Source organism: Orcinus orca, chromosome 11, assembly GCF_937001465.1.
Source record: "Orcinus orca chromosome 11, mOrcOrc1.1, whole genome shotgun sequence".
Taxonomy (NCBI): domain Eukaryota; kingdom Metazoa; phylum Chordata; class Mammalia; order Artiodactyla; family Delphinidae; genus Orcinus; species Orcinus orca.
Window position 1 is genome coordinate 55,812,610 of NC_064569.1, and position 18,316 is coordinate 55,830,925.

The 18,316-nt window shown below is 37.5% G+C and overlaps 1 protein-coding gene and 1 pseudogene across 4 annotated transcripts in view; one reads left to right on the forward strand and one right to left on the reverse strand.

The window, feature by feature from the left end:
- Positions 1 to 18,316, forward strand: part of YEATS4 (YEATS domain containing 4) — a 161,482-nt gene that overhangs the window by 112,245 nt on the left and 30,921 nt on the right. For all 4 annotated transcript variants that reach the window (XR_007470351.1, XR_004478147.2, XR_007470352.1 and 1 more), the window contains exons 9-10: positions 2,410 to 2,501; positions 4,331 to 4,403. The gene's annotated coding sequence lies outside the window, so the exon portion shown is untranslated. The remainder of the gene's footprint in view (positions 1 to 2,409; positions 2,502 to 4,330; positions 4,404 to 18,316) is intronic.
- Positions 1,048 to 3,572, reverse strand: LOC105748647 (E3 ubiquitin-protein ligase MARCHF6-like; annotated as a pseudogene).

Below are 18,316 nucleotides of genomic sequence, written 5' to 3' on the forward strand. Positions count from 1 at the left end.
ATTTAGTTTTTTATATTTTTCATGAATTGTTTTCATGTCTTGGTCTTGGCAACCCCACCACACACACTTCTTACCTCTCCTCTTGCACTGCTAAATCTCAAACTCTTTGAGTGCAGGAGTCTTGTCACATAGGAATTTCTCCGTCATGTTCTCTGACACGTGGGCACTCAGTGACAAATACTTGAGGTTTTCTTTGGTTGCTCTATCTCTGACTCTATTTCTTGTTTGATTATATGAGTGTGCAGTATAAACAGTATAACACATATGATTTTAATGCTCTTAAACCTTTGTGATAGTTATTTAAGTATTTATAAATTTGTTATGTAGTTGATACATGAAAATGAACAACTATATGTTGTAGATCAGCATAGGCCATTAGTACTGCTGGAAAAACAAACCAAGGCTCATAGTTTTTATATGAAAAGAACTTTATTAATTAAAAAAAATTCAGTAGATTCTGATGTAGTTGCTCATGGTTTTAATCTTGTGCTTTGAAGTATTTTCTTTTTCTGGAATGAAGTTCTTGGTTGCGACTGTGTAGAAGAAGTATGTTAATTAGATTATATTTAGTTGGTGAATTTGTGCCCACAAGAATGTGACTTTTAAAAAGTTGTAAGTTGTGCTGGGTTTGGCAGCACATATACTAAAAAGTTGCAAGTTGTACAGTTCTTGCAGATAAGATTGTTTCCTGTTTTCTTTTGCATGTTTAGTACTTTTATATATTTTTCCATGAGTAGCCTTTCAGTTTGTCCATTTGTATCATTTGACACTCAGACTTTATTTAAGTTCAGCTCTACCATCACTGGGGCTTACAAATGTTAGTCGTTTGAAATGTCAAAATTTGGATTTCATCCAAGAGTTACAAATAATATAAGCCTTTATATAAATATATCCAAATATATATTCTTAGGGGGAAAGGAATAAATAAAATACTGTGTTTATAGAGTGGTTTTAAACAGTTAGGCTTTAGAATTGCTATACGCCCAAAGTATTTCTCCGGTGAATTGTATACTGTATCAGTTCATGAATTGTGCTATAAGAAAGGTGTTTTTTTTTTAGAGTGACAACTAGATTTAATAAATTAATATACGTTTTGTTTAAAGATGTACAGTGCACATTCTGTTTAATCCAGGGTTTTAGGGTATCCAGAAACTTCTGTTTACGCATATACAGACCTCAGACAGCAGTGATGTCAGAAGATGCAGGAAGGGCAGCAGAGCTTTGCACTGCTGCTCTCTGAATGCTGAGAACACAAGTCAGATACATTTAACTTAAAAATAATACTGAGAGATCACTGGGGAAAACCTCCGAAGAGAGAAGTCCACAAAAAAGGACACATAAAGGCAAGGGGAAGCTCAAGGTAGTTGATACAACCACTTTATTCTTGGGATGAATGTGGAGGTGGTGGAGACGTGCTTTGTTTGCCAGATTTCCATTCATAGTTCATGAGGCGTTGGCCCACAGGGTACTTGTCATTTTTAATATGTTCATAAAGGGACTTAAACTGGCAGACCTGGAAGGACAAGATTCCTGTCGATACCACGACTATCAGTAAAAGTGGAAAACCCCGCCAGTGGACCAAGTTTTGCATTTCCGCAGTTAACACCTAGTAAAGGAATGGTGCCGGATGTGATGATGTAAGGTACACGTTAGGAAAGCAAGAGCACAGAGATCACTGGCGCTGCCAGTTTCCGAATGATATAGTGAAGGTCAGTGTTCCGGATGCCATCTGCCTAAACCTGCTCAATTACAGTTTTAAACCACCACTGAGGATCCATCAGTGTTATATAGCTACAGATTCTCACATGCAGGATTCCAGGTGCCCAGTCCTGTGATGGGAAAAAAAGAGGAGTTTGATCCAAGGGAACCCTCAGGGGAGCAGCAATAACCAGCTCAAACAGGAGCCCCAGAAGAAGCAGGACGACTCCAGCCAGCAGCACTGCAACTATCGAAGTCTTCATTATCATGCAGGACTACCCTTTAACCTTCTGAAGATCATTCTGCATCCCTGTGGCATCCATGTCGCCAGCACCGTCCCTGCCTTTATGGTTAGCCAGCAAACGTAGAAACCATAAGCAGCTGTGTAGAGCTCATGGATTTTGGCAGTCCCTGTCCAAAATGACATTAACCGACGGCTGGCAAATACTGGTAGAGTAAGGCAGATGAGCCTGGCCATCAGTAAGGTTCTTGCACGTGAAGAAAATCAACAAAAATATCCTGAGTGGAAAAATTAAAGGCCGGCGGTAAGGCTGAAAGCCAGCAGGCCCTCCCTGCTGAAGTATGGCTTGGTGGGCTGCATACACACCTTCCCCCACCACAGGAATAGCGTTACTATTTCAAACAGGCTGGTTATTGTTCACTGGTTGGTTTGCACTGTTCTCATTTTCTTCCTGGTCTTCCACCAAATAGGAATGAAGATCCAGCAAGTTTCCAGCAGTAATGGTCCCTGCTCACACAAGCTCCTTCAGCCACTGCTGTGTGTCCCTGTTCAAGTAACACTGGTAAGATAACCTGAAGCAGAAGCAGCTCAAGGGACAGTTCACTCAGTGGAGCATCACTGCGGAGCGTGACGCTGTACGGAAGAAAATTAGGCAGGAGACTCGTAATTACACGAATAGGTAGACAAAGCACCAGGAGCACGATGGAGCCAAAGAGAACCACTGACAAAATAAATCTTGGGAGATGCTTATAAATAGTCAAGTGAATCATTTCTTGTACTGGATTTTTAGAAATCTGGATCATTCAGATTCCTTAGAAACCAAAATACACCAGGTTGAAGTACCTGTCTCAGTAACAGAATGGAGGCAAAGTAGAAAACAGACACCATTCCTACTAGTTAATGCAGAAACATGATCTTTCAGAGAAGCAACAGACATTTCCAGGGAACAGATATCCAGTCACTGGCCACAAATGAGAGGGAACACTTATTTCTACCACCACTAACAAAGAGACCTTTAACAACAATATAGCAGACTCCCAGCTAGTGACGAGACCTGTGAAATTTAACAAGAGTTGCCAAGCCATGATAAATTATCAGTGTTATTGCTAAAAGTACATACCCTACTATGGTTGTGATTAGGCCTTCAAAATGAGATGCTTGGAGGTGTTCTTCAAATCCCAAATGAACAAGGGAGAAATGACCAGTGTGGTCAGGGTAAAATGCAAAACGAAGAAAGAATGGTGTGTATAAAGACACCACCCAGATGACATGTTCTGGAAACACTAGTCATCCATCAAGTCCTAGCATTCTTCCCCATGTAAACTCTTTGTAGCTCTGTCCCATTCTAAAGCATTGCAGTTCATGTGACATCAGCTGCATTTTCCCCACCTGTGTTGTCTTCCTCCTTGTTCTCCTCCTCCTCCTGTTCCACCTGCTCATCCTGGGCATCAGGGTTTTCCGGCATCAGTGCGTTCTTGGCTGGTGGCTTAGCATGCTGGTCGGCGGCAACATTTTCAGCACCATTTCCTCCCGCTGGAGCCTCATTTTGGTGATGCCTGACAGCACTGAAGGGCAGAGCAGCAAGTAGCATGTTGACCTCAATACTACTGAAAATCCTAAGAATTACAGAAAGCTAACACAATAGTTTGGGGGAAAAAAAGGCGTATACTCAGTTTAGACAATTTCAGATCGTTTTAACAATTTGACAATTTTCTGTTTTGCCTCTGTACATTTTTATTTATTTTAAAATTAAAGTGATATTTGTACATATGTAGTTTTAAAAATCAAATAATATTCAAGGCTTATAAAAATGGCAGGGCACCATCTCTTCTCATGTCCAATTCCCAGCCTTTAGGGGCAGTCAGTTTCAGTTCCTTCAGCTGTTCTGATGTGTCTTTATTTTTCTAAGTCAGTTCTGTTTTTTGTTGGCTTTTCATTTTAGACAGTAGCTACTCACTTTCCTTCTAAGAAAAATGAGGATTAGTCATCTTAATCTCTCTGCCGCCTGCAAACATTTATACATATTTCCCTTTCTCTCATCTTCCTTTTATAGGATATCAGGTTTGGGGGGTAAATTCTTTAGTATATAAATTATTATAACTATGCAAATATTTTTCACAGCCTTGTCACAAAATTCACTGTGATCGTATTTCCTTTCTTGTCCAACTTAATGTTTTCTGGAATAATTATCTGAGTTTGAAATTTTATGTACTTTGTGCCTATTAATTAATTTGCAATTCTCTGACAAATATAAAATACAATATGGTTGGACACATCAGATAATCTGTCAGTTCCTTTTTCTTCTTGGAGACAGCCTTCTGCCTCCTATTTAGAATGCAGACTTTCAAATAATTCTCCTGTTTTTCTCTAATTATTTTGTCTTGCTTTCAGTGTTGACCTGTGTTCCAAAGATCAGGGTCTGTGGTACACCCTCTCCAGGGATGAGGAGAAGATTGGTTTTGGGGTGAGGCCACTTAAATGAACTTTCAACCACTCATCTCGTTTCCAGCCACACCCTGCATTTTTGTCTTCATTATGCTACCAATACCTGAATCTCTTCAGCATGAGTCAGCTTGCTGCTTTTTTTTTTAATTGTGGTAATGTGGTAAAATATACATAACTCAAAATTTACCATTGTAACCATTTTAAAGTGTGCAGTTCAGTGGCATTAAGTGTATTTACATTGTTGTGTAACCATTACCACTGTCCGTCAATCTCCAGAACTTTTACATCATCCCTAACTGAAACTCTGTACTTATTAAACAGTAACTGCTTATTTATCCCAGCCCCAGGCCACCATTATTCTACTTTCTGTGTTTATCAGCTTGATGGCTTCTTCCGTTCAGGTTTAGGTTTCGGCTTTCTTGGTCTAGTTAGTTTAGTTACCTCTTTTTTTCCTAGCTTCCGAAATATTGTGCCTTCTCTTATTTGCTGTTGTCTTTCCCCATTCTCTTATCCTTATGGATTTTTTTTTTGCGGTACGTGGGCCTCTCACTGTCGTGGCCTCTCCCGTTGCGGAGCGCAGGCTCCGGACGCGCAGGCTCAGCGGCCATGGCTCACGGGCCCAGCCGCTCCGCGGCATGTGGGATCTTCCCGGACTGGGGCACGAAGCCGTGTCCCCTGCATCGGCAGGCGGACTCTCAACCGCTGCGCCACCAGGGAAGCCCCTTATGGATTTTATACTTCTAAAAATTCCTTTAATTTTTTAAGGTGAGGTTTCAGGAAGGGGTCAGGGCCAGTCATGATTAACCGAAGGTCTACTACTCCCCACCTCCATTCCTTATTATTAGTTTTAAAATTTAGGTTTTTCTAAATTAGAAATTTAAATGTAGGTATGTCAAACAAATAAAGGCAGTTTTGTAGCTATACTGGCTATAAAATTAAGCTGGATAGATAGTCCGCTTCTTATTGCTGGTTCCCATTGTGTTGACGGGGGGTTTGATCACTCAGACCTATTGCAGCCCCATACTCTTCCTCCAGCAAACCTAAGATGGTTCCGCAGTGCTGAGACATGTTTTGAGCTACTGCAGCAGTTTCACAGCAGTGACCCTTCTGTGGGGAGATAGACTGTTAGCTACAAATTTCTGTACAAGTCTGTTATTCAAGGTGTAGTTGAGGTATTTCCTCCTCTGTGCAGCTTCTCTGAGTGCCCTAGCCAGAGTTAATAACGCCTTCTGTGCCATAGCACTTGTAAAAATTCTGTTTTATTCTAGCGAGGTTAGATCTGTCTACACTAGATATCTATCTTATGATGGTCTGTCTCCACCTTTCTTAGACCTAGTATTTCTCAAGGTTAGGAGAATACTCCCAATTTTGATACAGTTTTTGATCCATAATAAATAATTATTTACCTAATGAGTAAATAATCCACCTGGATTGGTTGAATTTCCTATTTTCTGGAACACATACTCTCATTGTGTCCTGTGTCACCAATGTCCACGGAAAGCTGTTCAGTGCTTTTTGCTTGATGCTGCGGGTCAGTTCTGTGTAGTGATTAGAAGTGTGGCTGCCAGAATACCTAGGTTCAAAAAAACAAGCAAGTTTCTTTTTTTTCCGGCTGCACTCGCGTCACGCGGGATCTTAGTTTCCAACCAGGGATCGAACCTGTGTCGCCTGCAGTGGAAGCGCAGAGTCTAAACCACTGGACCGCCAGGGAAGTCCCAAAACAAGCAGGTTTCTAATCTCTCTCTGTTTCAGTTTCTTTACCTATAAAATAGAGAGATTAATAATCGTAATATCATGTAATGTCGTAAAGATTAAATTAATACATCTAAAGTGCTGGATCAGTGCCTGCTGATACAATGTTTTGTAGTCAATCTTTTTCATCTTTATGGGGACATTGCCTGCTATGATATCATTAGAACTTGATGGAAATAGATGATATGCAAAATCAAAGTAAAATAGCAACTCTAGTTACTATTAAAATATTTAGCTCTGAATTTTCTATATGAACGTGTTCTGAAATGATTTCCATGGACAATAGTAGATTAAGGCATATAGATAATAAACTGGGAGAAGTAATGTCTTCAGTGTGTTATATACCTACTAAAATACTGTATTCTTTAAATGTACTATAAAATAACCAAACACATGGAAATATATTTTAAACACATGGAAATACATTGAATGGTAATGTTAACGTTCATGTTCTTCTCTCCCTAAGAAGAGTTTTATGCAGCCCACTAATGAATTCGATATGTGGCATAACTGTTGTCTTCTAATTTGGGAGCCTGCTCTGTTTATTTTTCTCTTCTCGAAGTCTCTGACTGTGTGCTAAGGGGAGAGAACCCTCCATTCATTCAGCAGTCATGAGACTTGCTCATGTGCCTAGGCATTGTGGGTAAGGGAGAATAAGGCACAGTTGTTTTTCTTAAGGAACCATAATCTCTTCATCAATTCAGTAATATTAAAATCAGATGTTCTGGCAGAATATATTCACGCTGTTTGACCAGAATTCCATTTATAATATTTTATAAATGGAATAAAAATGTGCACAGAGATTTATGTACAAGGTGTTCATTAAAATACTAATTATAAAAGCAATAAAAAAGATAGGACTTTTGGTACATCCATTATATTTTCCAGACTTTCAATTAGAAACATGCTAATACTTAAATAATTAAACTTTTACTTAAAAAAAATTTGTCCTGGTGGATTTACATGGGAGGATGGATAGAGGGTTAGGTCAGTTGAATTGCCCGATCCATTAAAAGGAGTGGTAAAGTGCTCAGGTCCATGTTAGAGCTCCAGTACCACCACTAGTGTATGTATGACTCTGGCAAGTTGGTTGTTTAAAATTCTGTAAACCTCGGTGTTTTTCCTGTCTGTATAGTGGGTGTAATAGTAGTTTTGAAGTTTGTCGTGAGGACTAAATGAAACAGTGTATGTAACCTTAAAAATAAAACAAATAGTTCAGTAAATATTTGTGGCTTACTGTTATTGTTTTTCCTTACACTCCTTTCCTCCTTAATAGTTTTTCTGAGTAACATTCTTCCAGTCAGTCTAAACAAGGAATGGCAATATTTTGCTTGGTCTGATAATTCCCATTGCTTTGTAATAGCCATCTAGAGGTTTTTGAGGCCTTTGCTAACCTCTACAGAGCTGTCACCTGTTACTTGCGTAGGCCAGTTTTGAAGAAGGGGAAATAGCAGTACATGTGCCTTGGGTTTGCCATTTTTGCGGTAAACCTTCTTTGTCTCTTTATACACATACTTATTCCCTGTTCTCTTCTGGGTATCATGTACTTTTTGTTCTTGCACTTTATTTTGATGGGGAGTCTGTTGGCTTCCTTTTTTTTTTTTTTTTTTTTAATGTTTTGGCTGTTAACGGTAGTTTCATAGCATAAGTTACTCTTCATAACAGGGTAGTCATCCAAAGCTAGCCTTAGTTCTTTTTTAGACCTGCTTCTCCGAGGCCTCTCATGAAACGTAAATATAGCTAGTTTGTGAGACTGACTTGGACATGCCTCATTTAAAGAAGAGTTTGATTTTTTGTGAACTTTTTCTTCTTACTCTCCTGGGTACAGAGCTCCTTCTGTGTTTAATATAATGTGACCAAATACAAAGGAACTTTTCCATGAGGGATTATGGTGTCTTTTTAGAGCAGGTAGATTATGACCAGAAAATTCTTTTTTGTTGTTGTTAAATGGCATAAATTTAAATACGTGGTGTTTAGTATAAGTTATGTTCCGACAGAATCCGGGAAATAACAGCCAATAAATTATGACTGGTGATTAATGGAATAGCCCTCAGCACTTAGGCAAAAATGATTTTACACACCTTGGGAGTTATGGATACTATGAAAAGTTTTTACATTTCTTGATGATTTTTTCTACATTGATAAGTCCAGGGTATTTATAAATTATCGTAAGTCAGAACTTTATATTAAAAAGAGTATTAACAGTTGAGTTTTGAAATTACTTGCCTTGGATTTAGTACTTTTTGTCATTTTAAATCCAGGAATTAATACCATATGGTGTGCAATGTGCAATTAACTTTATTTTGAATCTGTTTGAAGAACAAGCTGAAGGTGTTTTAATGACATCACTCAGCTAAATCAGAAGATAGGTTCCTTGGGTAAGTTGCTTAACTCTCAAGGTCCTGTAACATTAGCTCTAACGTATTATTGTCATGAGCCCTACAATTTTGTGGCCTTTTTAATTTTCTTTCACAAATCTCTGTCGAAATTCAGTTTTTTTCTTACTGAGTTTTTAATATGATAGCTATAGATTAGATGTCAATATACATTTCTAAATGCTTGATTCTTTTTCTAAAATTTTAATCTGAAAAGACTATCACTTTTTAAAGACTGCTCTTTTGTTTAGATTGCTCTTTTATTCATTAAAACATTCAACTCTATATGGTAACTGGCTCCTGGGGTTAAAAAAGTACATATTTAACCCGCCATTTTCACACTCCCCACAAACCTTACATTACATTTATATTGACAAGTAATAAAATGAACAGATTTGAGTTTTAACATTCTAAACAGTGGAAAAAGCATTACTGAACTATAAAATGGCCATGCAGAGAAATCTGGCAGAGGGAGAGGAGTGTATTTTACATACTGAAAAATCAGCCTGTGGCAATCAGGCACTGACTTGCTCTGCACTGTTTTAACAGAGAATTGAATGGTTTTGTTATACAAATATTTTAGAGTTATTTGCTAAAACAAAATAGGAATGTTTAAGGCCTTTTGATGATAATTAAAATTTTTTGGACCTTAAAATAACCCTTAAGAGGAGGAGGGACTCCTTGGTTATAGAACCCCAAGTGAAAAGCTCCTGCTGGGAAGAAGGCGCTTGGGAATACAGTGAGGTTGATTTCAGGCATGTTGGGATAATTTCTCTTAACCTTAATGATACTTACTCCTTGCACATACGTATTTTCCTGTGTCATCACTTCTCCTTGTCTGTGTTCCTTTGAAATAAATCTAAAACTGATTAGACATTTCTCATATTCCAAATTAGGAAAATTATTATCCAAAATTTATAGAAATAAGGTTTCCAAAACTTCACAGGATAAATCCGTTGGTTGAAAGTGAACATTACTTTTGTGTTTCTTTGGAGAGATTAAAAACAGAATCTTTTTCCCCTGTGGGGGTGGGGTAGGTGAGAATGGATGTTCCCCCTGCCTGATTGTTTCCGTCACAATTCTTGGTGGCAGTAAAAACCAGTAAAAGCGTATCGTGTATTTTAAAAGGATATTGGATAGAGCTCAGTGGCTCATCAAATTGTTTTGAGAGTTAGAGAACCAGATTCAGGGCTGAGCAGCCAGAAACAGTGCCCGAAATCACATTGCACAACGATTCCCATGAGGTTGCCAGTGCCATCTAGAGACAGACTGACAGACGCCACAGCCTGCCCCAGTGACACGGCTAGCACTGGTTGACTATAAGTGCTGTCACCTCTGCCCCAGACTTGACCTTCCTGCAGTTGCTCCACCATTAGTGTGAGAGAGAGTTCTTTCTGGTCTCTTATTGTCCTGCTTGTTAGTTGCCCATTTCTTCTCTGGGCTGGGCATGTGTGTTTGGCATAGCCCGTGTCGTGGCCGTGTAGGACATGCGGAAAAGTGTCTCATCTTCTGAAATCATGAGATGGTGTGAAGTTCTTAAATTTAAGATGTGGAAAACTCTTTGATCTTCTGAAAACATAAGGTGGGGAAGTTCCCAGACTTAAGGGAAGTTCAGATGCTAGGCAGACAAAAAGAGTGATAAACATTGACTGCATGTTTTAGATGTAATGTGTGCTGAGCCCTCACTATGTGCTAGGTACCACACAAACTGTCTTACAGGTGTTATCACAGGCCATCCTCACAACATTAGAAATGAGGTAATAGGCTGAGAGAGTAAGTAACCTGCCCAAGATCATACAGTTAGTGTCGAGCTAGGACACGAACTCAAAGCTGATTCCAAAGCCAGTGCTCATAACTGTTGTATTAAACTAACTCTTTTAATACCCCCTCTCCCCATATATTTAGCTCAAAATCCTGTAAATAAATCTGCTAGATAAACTCTACTAAGTTTATTAAAGTCATATGTATGGTATATCTATGTATTTAGGCATTTTAAAGGAAATGAAAATTTGTGGCTTTAATTTTATCTATTTTCAACTAATTGAATGATTTTTTTTTTTCATTTTGTGGCTATTTTTCTAATTCACTTTGCCACAGGCTACAATCTGATAAAATGCTTGCTTTCTGAATATCAGTGCTTAGAAGCCAGTTAATAGAGTGTAATAGAAGTCAGCAAGAAGGAGAGGGGACATAGAGTGACCAAAATAGAGGCAGGGAGGAAGAAACATCACACACATATACACACACACAGCCCTGGGAGAGGGAGAGACAGAGACAAATATATATGGAAGGAATGGGGGGACACATGCATGTTATTCTATATAAATATTCTATATAAAGCAGCATCCTTTATAGCCTTTTTTATTTGCATTGGTAAGTTGAAAACGATGAAATTCCTCCTCTGCTTTAGGAAAGTCATTAAGGCCTTTTTTTTTTAAAGTTAGAATCAGTGCTTTCTTTAAACAATAAGTTTTAAGCCTTTATACCAGTTTGCATTTTAAATTGACTTACGTACTTCTATTTTAAAGCTAAAAAAAGTGATATCTAGGAGTGAAACAGGAGCTGTTATTTAACTTGGGACATATCCAACTTGGTTTGGGGGGAAAATCATAAAGGCACACTCTCGTAGTTACCATGATGTCACCGAAGCTAGAGTATTTCTTCATGAACCACAGCTCTTGTTAATTATTCCTTTAGTATGAGTCTATCTGTTCTGCATATTTTTCTTTGCTACCAAGACAGCACTTTATAATAATGTTATTTTGTTCACTTGTGCCTTTGGGACTAAATGGGAGGCTGTAATTTTTGTGAAATTGAGTAGATCAAATGCCCTTCCACATACATACTGTTGTAAACAGTCTAAATGTGAGTTGGGTGATAGAGAAATACTTAATGTAAGGTAAATGTCCATGATGTTGAAAGTGATTTTTATTCTCTAAGTATTATATTTTTAATATTGAATATACTATGCTTTTTCTCCTTACCCTAATCTGATCTTTCCTAGAATATAGATTTAAATTTGAGAACTCTTATTTCTCTGTGAATTTTTTTATTTTTGGTCCAGTGCAGGCTGTATACAATGGGTTTTTGTATAAATGCAATTGATGTTATATATATACTCTGCTATTCCACTACTTAACTTTGAGATTTATTCCTCTTTTATGAACTGGTTTAGTGGACCAGCAATCGTCAAATGGGCAGTAGTCCTTTTATTAAGCTACCAGGTTGAAAACAGGATATTGGCATATACTTTCTTATCTTTATGAACATTAGCTAATGGTGCATTTAATTAGTCATCTAAGTAAGAAATGCCATAATGGGCCAGAGCAGTGATCCATCCGGCACAGACTGTCCTAAAAAGCTGCACCAAGGAATCAGGTTACTTATTGGAATTCTGTCATCACTAAAGGATACATAGGCCATTTCTAATTTCCCTTAATTTATATACTGTACTCAGAATTCATGCATTCATTTAAACTCTTCAACATTGCGATCCGTTCTGATTACATATGCTATGTATGTATTAAGCTAAAACACCTATTTTAGATCTGTTGGAATTGGTAATTCTAGGGTAGAATACCATTTATAATATGAACTTCAGTTCTTTCCTTGCTCATATGCTTCTTCAAGTTTCTTCACCTATAAAATATAAAATGATTTCAGTTTTTTTCCCCCAGTCTCAAAATCTGTTATTTCTAATATGGCCAAATTATGAGATTTTTCACCCTCCTTCTTACCATTTTTTCTTTCTACGTGCAATTTAAATATAGAATATTAGGCAAGTTCTTTATGTGTAATGAAGGAGGACCAAGTTATAGAGGGCCACTGAATTCCTTTGAATTATCTGATGTGGATTTTAGGAGAAACAATATTTCATAGTTGTAGTTCAGAGAAAACAGGTGTAGCTTATATTGATTGCTTTGTGATATGGATTTATTGAAAATTCTTTCATGAGACATGAATTCTACTTTTAATTTTGCTGGAAACTAATTTCCAGTTTGAAGGCATTGGTCATTCTTTCTTTCATTGTTCTTTGTGCAGTGCTTACCATGAGAAATTAGAGTTTGAGTGTGGCGAAAAATTGTATCTGTTACATTGCTGAAAAATATTTAGAGTCTATCAGAACTACTAAAGAATGAAGATAGTATTTTCCTCCTAGCAGATAAAGGAGGAATTTAGGGAAAAAAATGTAACTCTTCTAGGTTGACTTCTATTTTTGAAGTTATTGGTTATCCCCTAGAAAATGAAAGGGCTGAAGTGAGCTTTATAAAAGTTGTTTCCACTTTTGAGGAAGTTAATGCAGTTGGGTAACAGTTTGTGGGGCACATACATATTACAGCATCTTCAAGAAGAGACTATCAAGTACTGAAGTCTTTTGGTATTCAAGTAACTCAACCCCCTGGAATAGAGTCAAAGTAAATCTGCTTTAATACCAAGTTCCTCTCCATAGTGAATATTTTATTGTGTGTGGTATTAAAATTCATGAAAAACAGTAAAGCCACAGGTTCTGTGTTATTTATTTGTATATATCTCTTCATTACGTATAATGTTGAACACATAGAAGAAAACTAACCCAGGAGATATTTACCTTAATGTTCTACATAGACTCATATGTTAAGAGGCTTTTTTTTTTTTTTAACTAAGAAGTATATTTTATTGTCATAGCCAGAATGTGAGTAGCATGTTTATATATAAAACAAAGTTTAAAAAAGTAACAGTTATTCATATTGTGTGCAAGAGGAAGGAAGGGAAGGAGAGAGAGAAAGAGACAAACACTAACTATAGGGAGAGGAGGTGTGTATGATAAAGTTTCAAGAAACAATACATACTCCATATGCTGTGTACTTCCATTTTGTTAAAATGCAAAACAAAACAGCAAACACCATAGGTGAAGGTTGCATTATTTATAATTGGTATCCTGGAAGAGTGTGTCTTTACCTTCCCTCCCCTTTCCTTCATCATTCTTAACCATTAGTGCAATGATTTGAGATTGTGAGGGAGGTTTTTTTTGTGTGCTAATTTATGCTGAAAATTCCCAGGACACAATCAAGTATTTAGAAGACTAGCATAATGTATTTAGGTCTTTGGGGAACTTTTAATCATGAATCTGTTGAGTCTCTGCTCTGTGTAAAGCAGTAAATTATTTAAATGGCGTGTCTTTTAGTCAATAGGGATAATTTGTTCCAAGCAGTCTTCACTTTCTCCAAATAACTGAAGACATTAGTATAGTAAGGCCACAGTTCCTGGGTAATGTGTCTTTTTAAAAAAAAAAAATTTATTTAGGCTGTGCCGGGTCTTAGTTGTGGCACGTGGGATCTTCATTGCGGCATGGGGGATCTTTAGTTGTGGCATGTGGGATCTTTAGTTGCAGCATATGGACACTTAGTTGTGGCATGCATGCGGGATCCAGTTCCCCGACCAGGGATTGAACCTGGGCCCCCTGCATTGGGAGCATGGAGTCTTACCCACTGGACCACCAGGGAAGTCCCAGGGTAATGCGTCTTGACAGTTAGGTAATCACCTTGATTTTTTATTTTGGAATAGGTATGTTACTTTCATTGTACGATAAGCAGTGGGTGCATCTAGTAACAAATTAAATGTACAGTTTAGAAAGAAAATATTCCTACAAAATATTTTCTGATTAATGACATGTTAAAAAATCAGATTCTGTTGAGTATAAAGAACTGAAGCCAATAAGTGTTATCTCATAGTGTCAGGAACTATGTTCTCTCATGTTCCACATGAGAGAATTTTCCGGAAAAGGAAAATTAGGAATTATAACTAATAATTTTATTGTAAATTTTAAGAAGTTAATGAAAAACTTTAATGTATGTATGTGTATGTATATATCTATACATCAGGAGAGAAAGAGAAGTATTTCAGACATCCAGAAAACTACAGAAACTATTTTGGTAAATATCTGTTACCCACTGTATTAAGTCTTAACATTTCTTCCCTGACTTCTCAGCGCATATGGAATAGCCATCAGTCACTTAGAGTTGAGTCAGGTTAATCATTATGAATGAATACTAATTAGTGAGCTATGCTGTGCCTCACTTACTCTTACTCAGTTCCCTTAGAGCTAAATGTAGCATATTCTTCTGATTCATCCCTAATGCTACATGTTTCTTATTAATGTACAACAGTGAACCTTCCTCTTTTGTCCTCTTATTTAAAACAGCTGTGGAAGAATGGAACAAATTTCTCAAATGAGCAGCCTGGATTTACATGTTACTCCTATGGGGCAAATGTGGTATTTGTGACTAATAGTTTTATTCCAGTTTACTGCAGATTATAACAGTGAAAAAGAAAGACTGAGATTTTGCATTTTGGAGCTGTCTTTTTCTGGTTTGGACAAGTTATTTAACCACTCTGTTTTGTCAATACCTTTCCCATAGGGAAGCTCTGAGAATTAAGCAAGCTAATGTAAATTTCTGGCATACAGAAGTTGCTCAGTAAAAGGTTGCTTTAATATCACTAGCCTTTTTTCAAGTGGTTGAACTTGCTGAAAGTCTGATTTCCAGATGAATGGGGTCATTTCTGCACAACAATATTCAAGAGTTCTCTTCACGTCCCTCCCCCAAAAAGCAGATTTAACATTAGATTCATCATCTAACTCTTAGAACCCCAGGTGATTGTTTTCATAATACTTCTGTTTTATTTTTTTACGTAAGGTCTGATAGGCACATAACAAATGCTTTGTGAGCCTTAAACTAAGTGAAAATAGATTGTTCAGATGAAAGGTATGTGGATAAGTCAGTTTTGGGGCAATTCTAGAGAACTCTTGCCAGAACTGGTATCTTTGTTTTGGTCTTCAGAGACTATTAAATATGATCACTGAGTCATACTTGCTGTTTTCTCTGTCCCCTGGCTATTTCTCTTAAGACCCTGAAGCTTGGCCACCACACGCAGGATGTTTAAAAGGCAGCGTAGGCCTTAGCCCAGGAGGAGTTTGTTTATTTAAAGAAAAATAATTAAGTTCAAACATCCCTACCATGTCATAGCTAGTCTAGTCATGTTACAGTTAGTTCTTTTGATTCTCTCTGGTGGTCATGGTGCCTAAAAGGTAACAGATAAATGTGGAAGTAGTTAAACTTTTTCTGAGATTACTTGGAATTTTATAATGTAATCTCAAACAAATCCCTAAAGGAGTGGGAGGAAAGGGAATGCCATTTATTTTGCTAGTTGTTTTTTAATGGGACTCATATAATTCAAATCTTTCACCACTTCTTTCTAGGGTTATGATACAGATGATTTAAAAACAAAAGAAAAACTGAAAAAAAAAAAAGCCACGCACACTATGGTAGCTATATCTTCATTAATTCTTTGAGGTTTGGACCATAAGAATCTTTTAAAAGAGACAGTATAACTTCATAGATATTTAGATACAAAGATACGAAAATTGATTACATTTGTGTTTCAAATGATTATCATCTCCAAAATTTATGACTGACTTATCCTTACATATTCTCTGCCAGATGAGGAAATCCGAGGCAGATATTTTGGGCTTGCCTGGGGTACCAGGGTGTATCTCTTTAATTAGATAACTTTTAAAAACCAAGTCCTAAAGGAAGTGAAGGAGGAATTAGTACAAGTCCTGAGGCACTGAAGTGAGAACATGCTTGATGTGTTTAAGGAAAGAGGTCAATGTGCCTAAAATGGAGTGAACAAGAAGGAGAGTGGTAGGAGATAAGGTTAGAGTTGAGGAAGGTAAAATCAGATCGTGGTCCTTATGGTCTTTGTAAGGATTTTGGCTTTGAAACTGGTGAGATGTACTCAATTAGAGGGTCTGAGCAGAAGAATGACATGATCTGATTTTCTTTTGAAAAGGACTATTCTGACTGATTTGTTGAGGTGAGCAAGGGAAGAAGCTAGGAGATCAGATGGAGAACTATTACAGTAATGCAGATGAGAAATAAGGTGGCTTGGACCATCATACGAGTGGAGGTGGTAAAAGTGGTCATATTATGGATATCTTTTGAAATTGGAGCTCCCAGGATAAATACCTAATGAATAGTGATGAATACTTCTGCGCATGAACTCTGGTTGATCCTTTTTTAATGATGTTAAGGTTAATCACTGGGTTCAGGTTTTGTAGCCTGATTATCCATTATAAAGTTTCCCATCAACCTTTTATCTAATGGTTTTAGCAACCATTGATCAATTTTTAGATTTATTATTTCATTAACTATTACAAAATGGGTATTCTCTAATTCTGTCATTCCTTCTACATTTATTTTTTGGAATCCTATAAAAGAGGGCTTTCACTTACTGCCTGGTTACTCTGGGGGTACCTTTCATATAAGAAAGGCTGGATAAATACTTGATTCTTTTCTATTATCAATTTTCAGGATAATTAGTTCTTGCTCTAGTGACAACCAAAGATGATGGATTTTTAAAAAAATACATTTAATGTTTCAGTCAGTGGTAGTCATTATCATTTTGATGTTCAAAATGTCATTATCGTTTGATGTTCATTTGACTTTAAAACGTGTCTTCAAAGTAGAAACTATGAAACAAGATATATTCTGAGGAGTCTAACTTGCATGCCTGTCCTTTCCAACTTGCTTTCTCTTTTCTCTGTAGACAACCATTTAAAAATGATTTTGGTTTATTCTTCCACCGCTTGTTGAAAGGAAGAAAAGCAGTTCTGTAATAATATTTGTATTCCTCCCCCCAATTTTTTTTACTAAAAGAGCAGCATTTTGTGGAATATTAATTCAGCTACAGGATGGGAAGTAGGGGGTACTACTGGGTTGCTTGAGGGTTATTGTTGAGATCAACTTTTCACTCCTTATAATAGATTTATTCTTATATTCCTAGCTGTCTCCTCAAAGAACATACATGTTTGCAAAAGAAAAAGACCCTCACCCACACTATTTGGCAATATTTAGGAAGATCACACGTCCAGCAATTCCCCTTCTAGGAGTCTTTCCCAGAGGTTGCACTAATAAAATTACAAAGTAATAGATGCCTTTATTCTGTTCCTTGAAGTTCGGGGACCATGTCTTGATTGTCTTTTATTTATTTATTTATTTTTTTGTGGTACGCAGGCCTCCCACTGTTGTGGCCTCTCCCGTTGCGGAGCACAGGCTCCAGACGCACAGGCCCAGCGGCCATGGCTTACGGGCCCAGCTGCTCCGCGGCATGTGGGATCTTCCCGGACCGGGGCACGAACCGTGTCCCCTGCATCGGCAGGCGGACTCTCAACCACTGCGCCACCAGGGAAGCCCTTGATTGTCTTTTAATTATGGGCTTTGTTTGTTGGCGAAAAGAAACAATACTGATGATGTAGTTGGCATTAACATTAATGGTGTATGTGTGGAAGAAATGGCATTTTGAGACTGCCATTTTGACATACTGTCAGGTTAAATATTTCATCAATTAACATTAAATCATTCATAAAGTTATTCATTCTTTCGATGAATATTTACTGAACACTTAGGGCATGGCAGTCATTGTCTTAGGTGCTCGAGAGATACCAGCAAATAAGACAGAAAAAAATCTCCTTTGGAGCTTAGATTTCTTATAGATGTGAGGGAGAAGCAGACAAGCATAATAAATAAGCAATTAACTTACTGTTTTCAAATGTGCAATTTTAGGGAATTCCCTGTCAGTCCAGTGGTTAGGACTCGGCGCTTTCACTACCTGGGCCTGGGTTCCGTCCCTGGTTGGGGAACTAAGATCCCGAAAGCTGCACGGTGCAGCCAGAAAAACAAAAAACAAAAACAAAAAGCCAAATGTGCAATTTTAGGGTTCCTTTTCTATGTCTTCCTTTCCTCTTTTTCCGGTCTGTAAGTGGCAT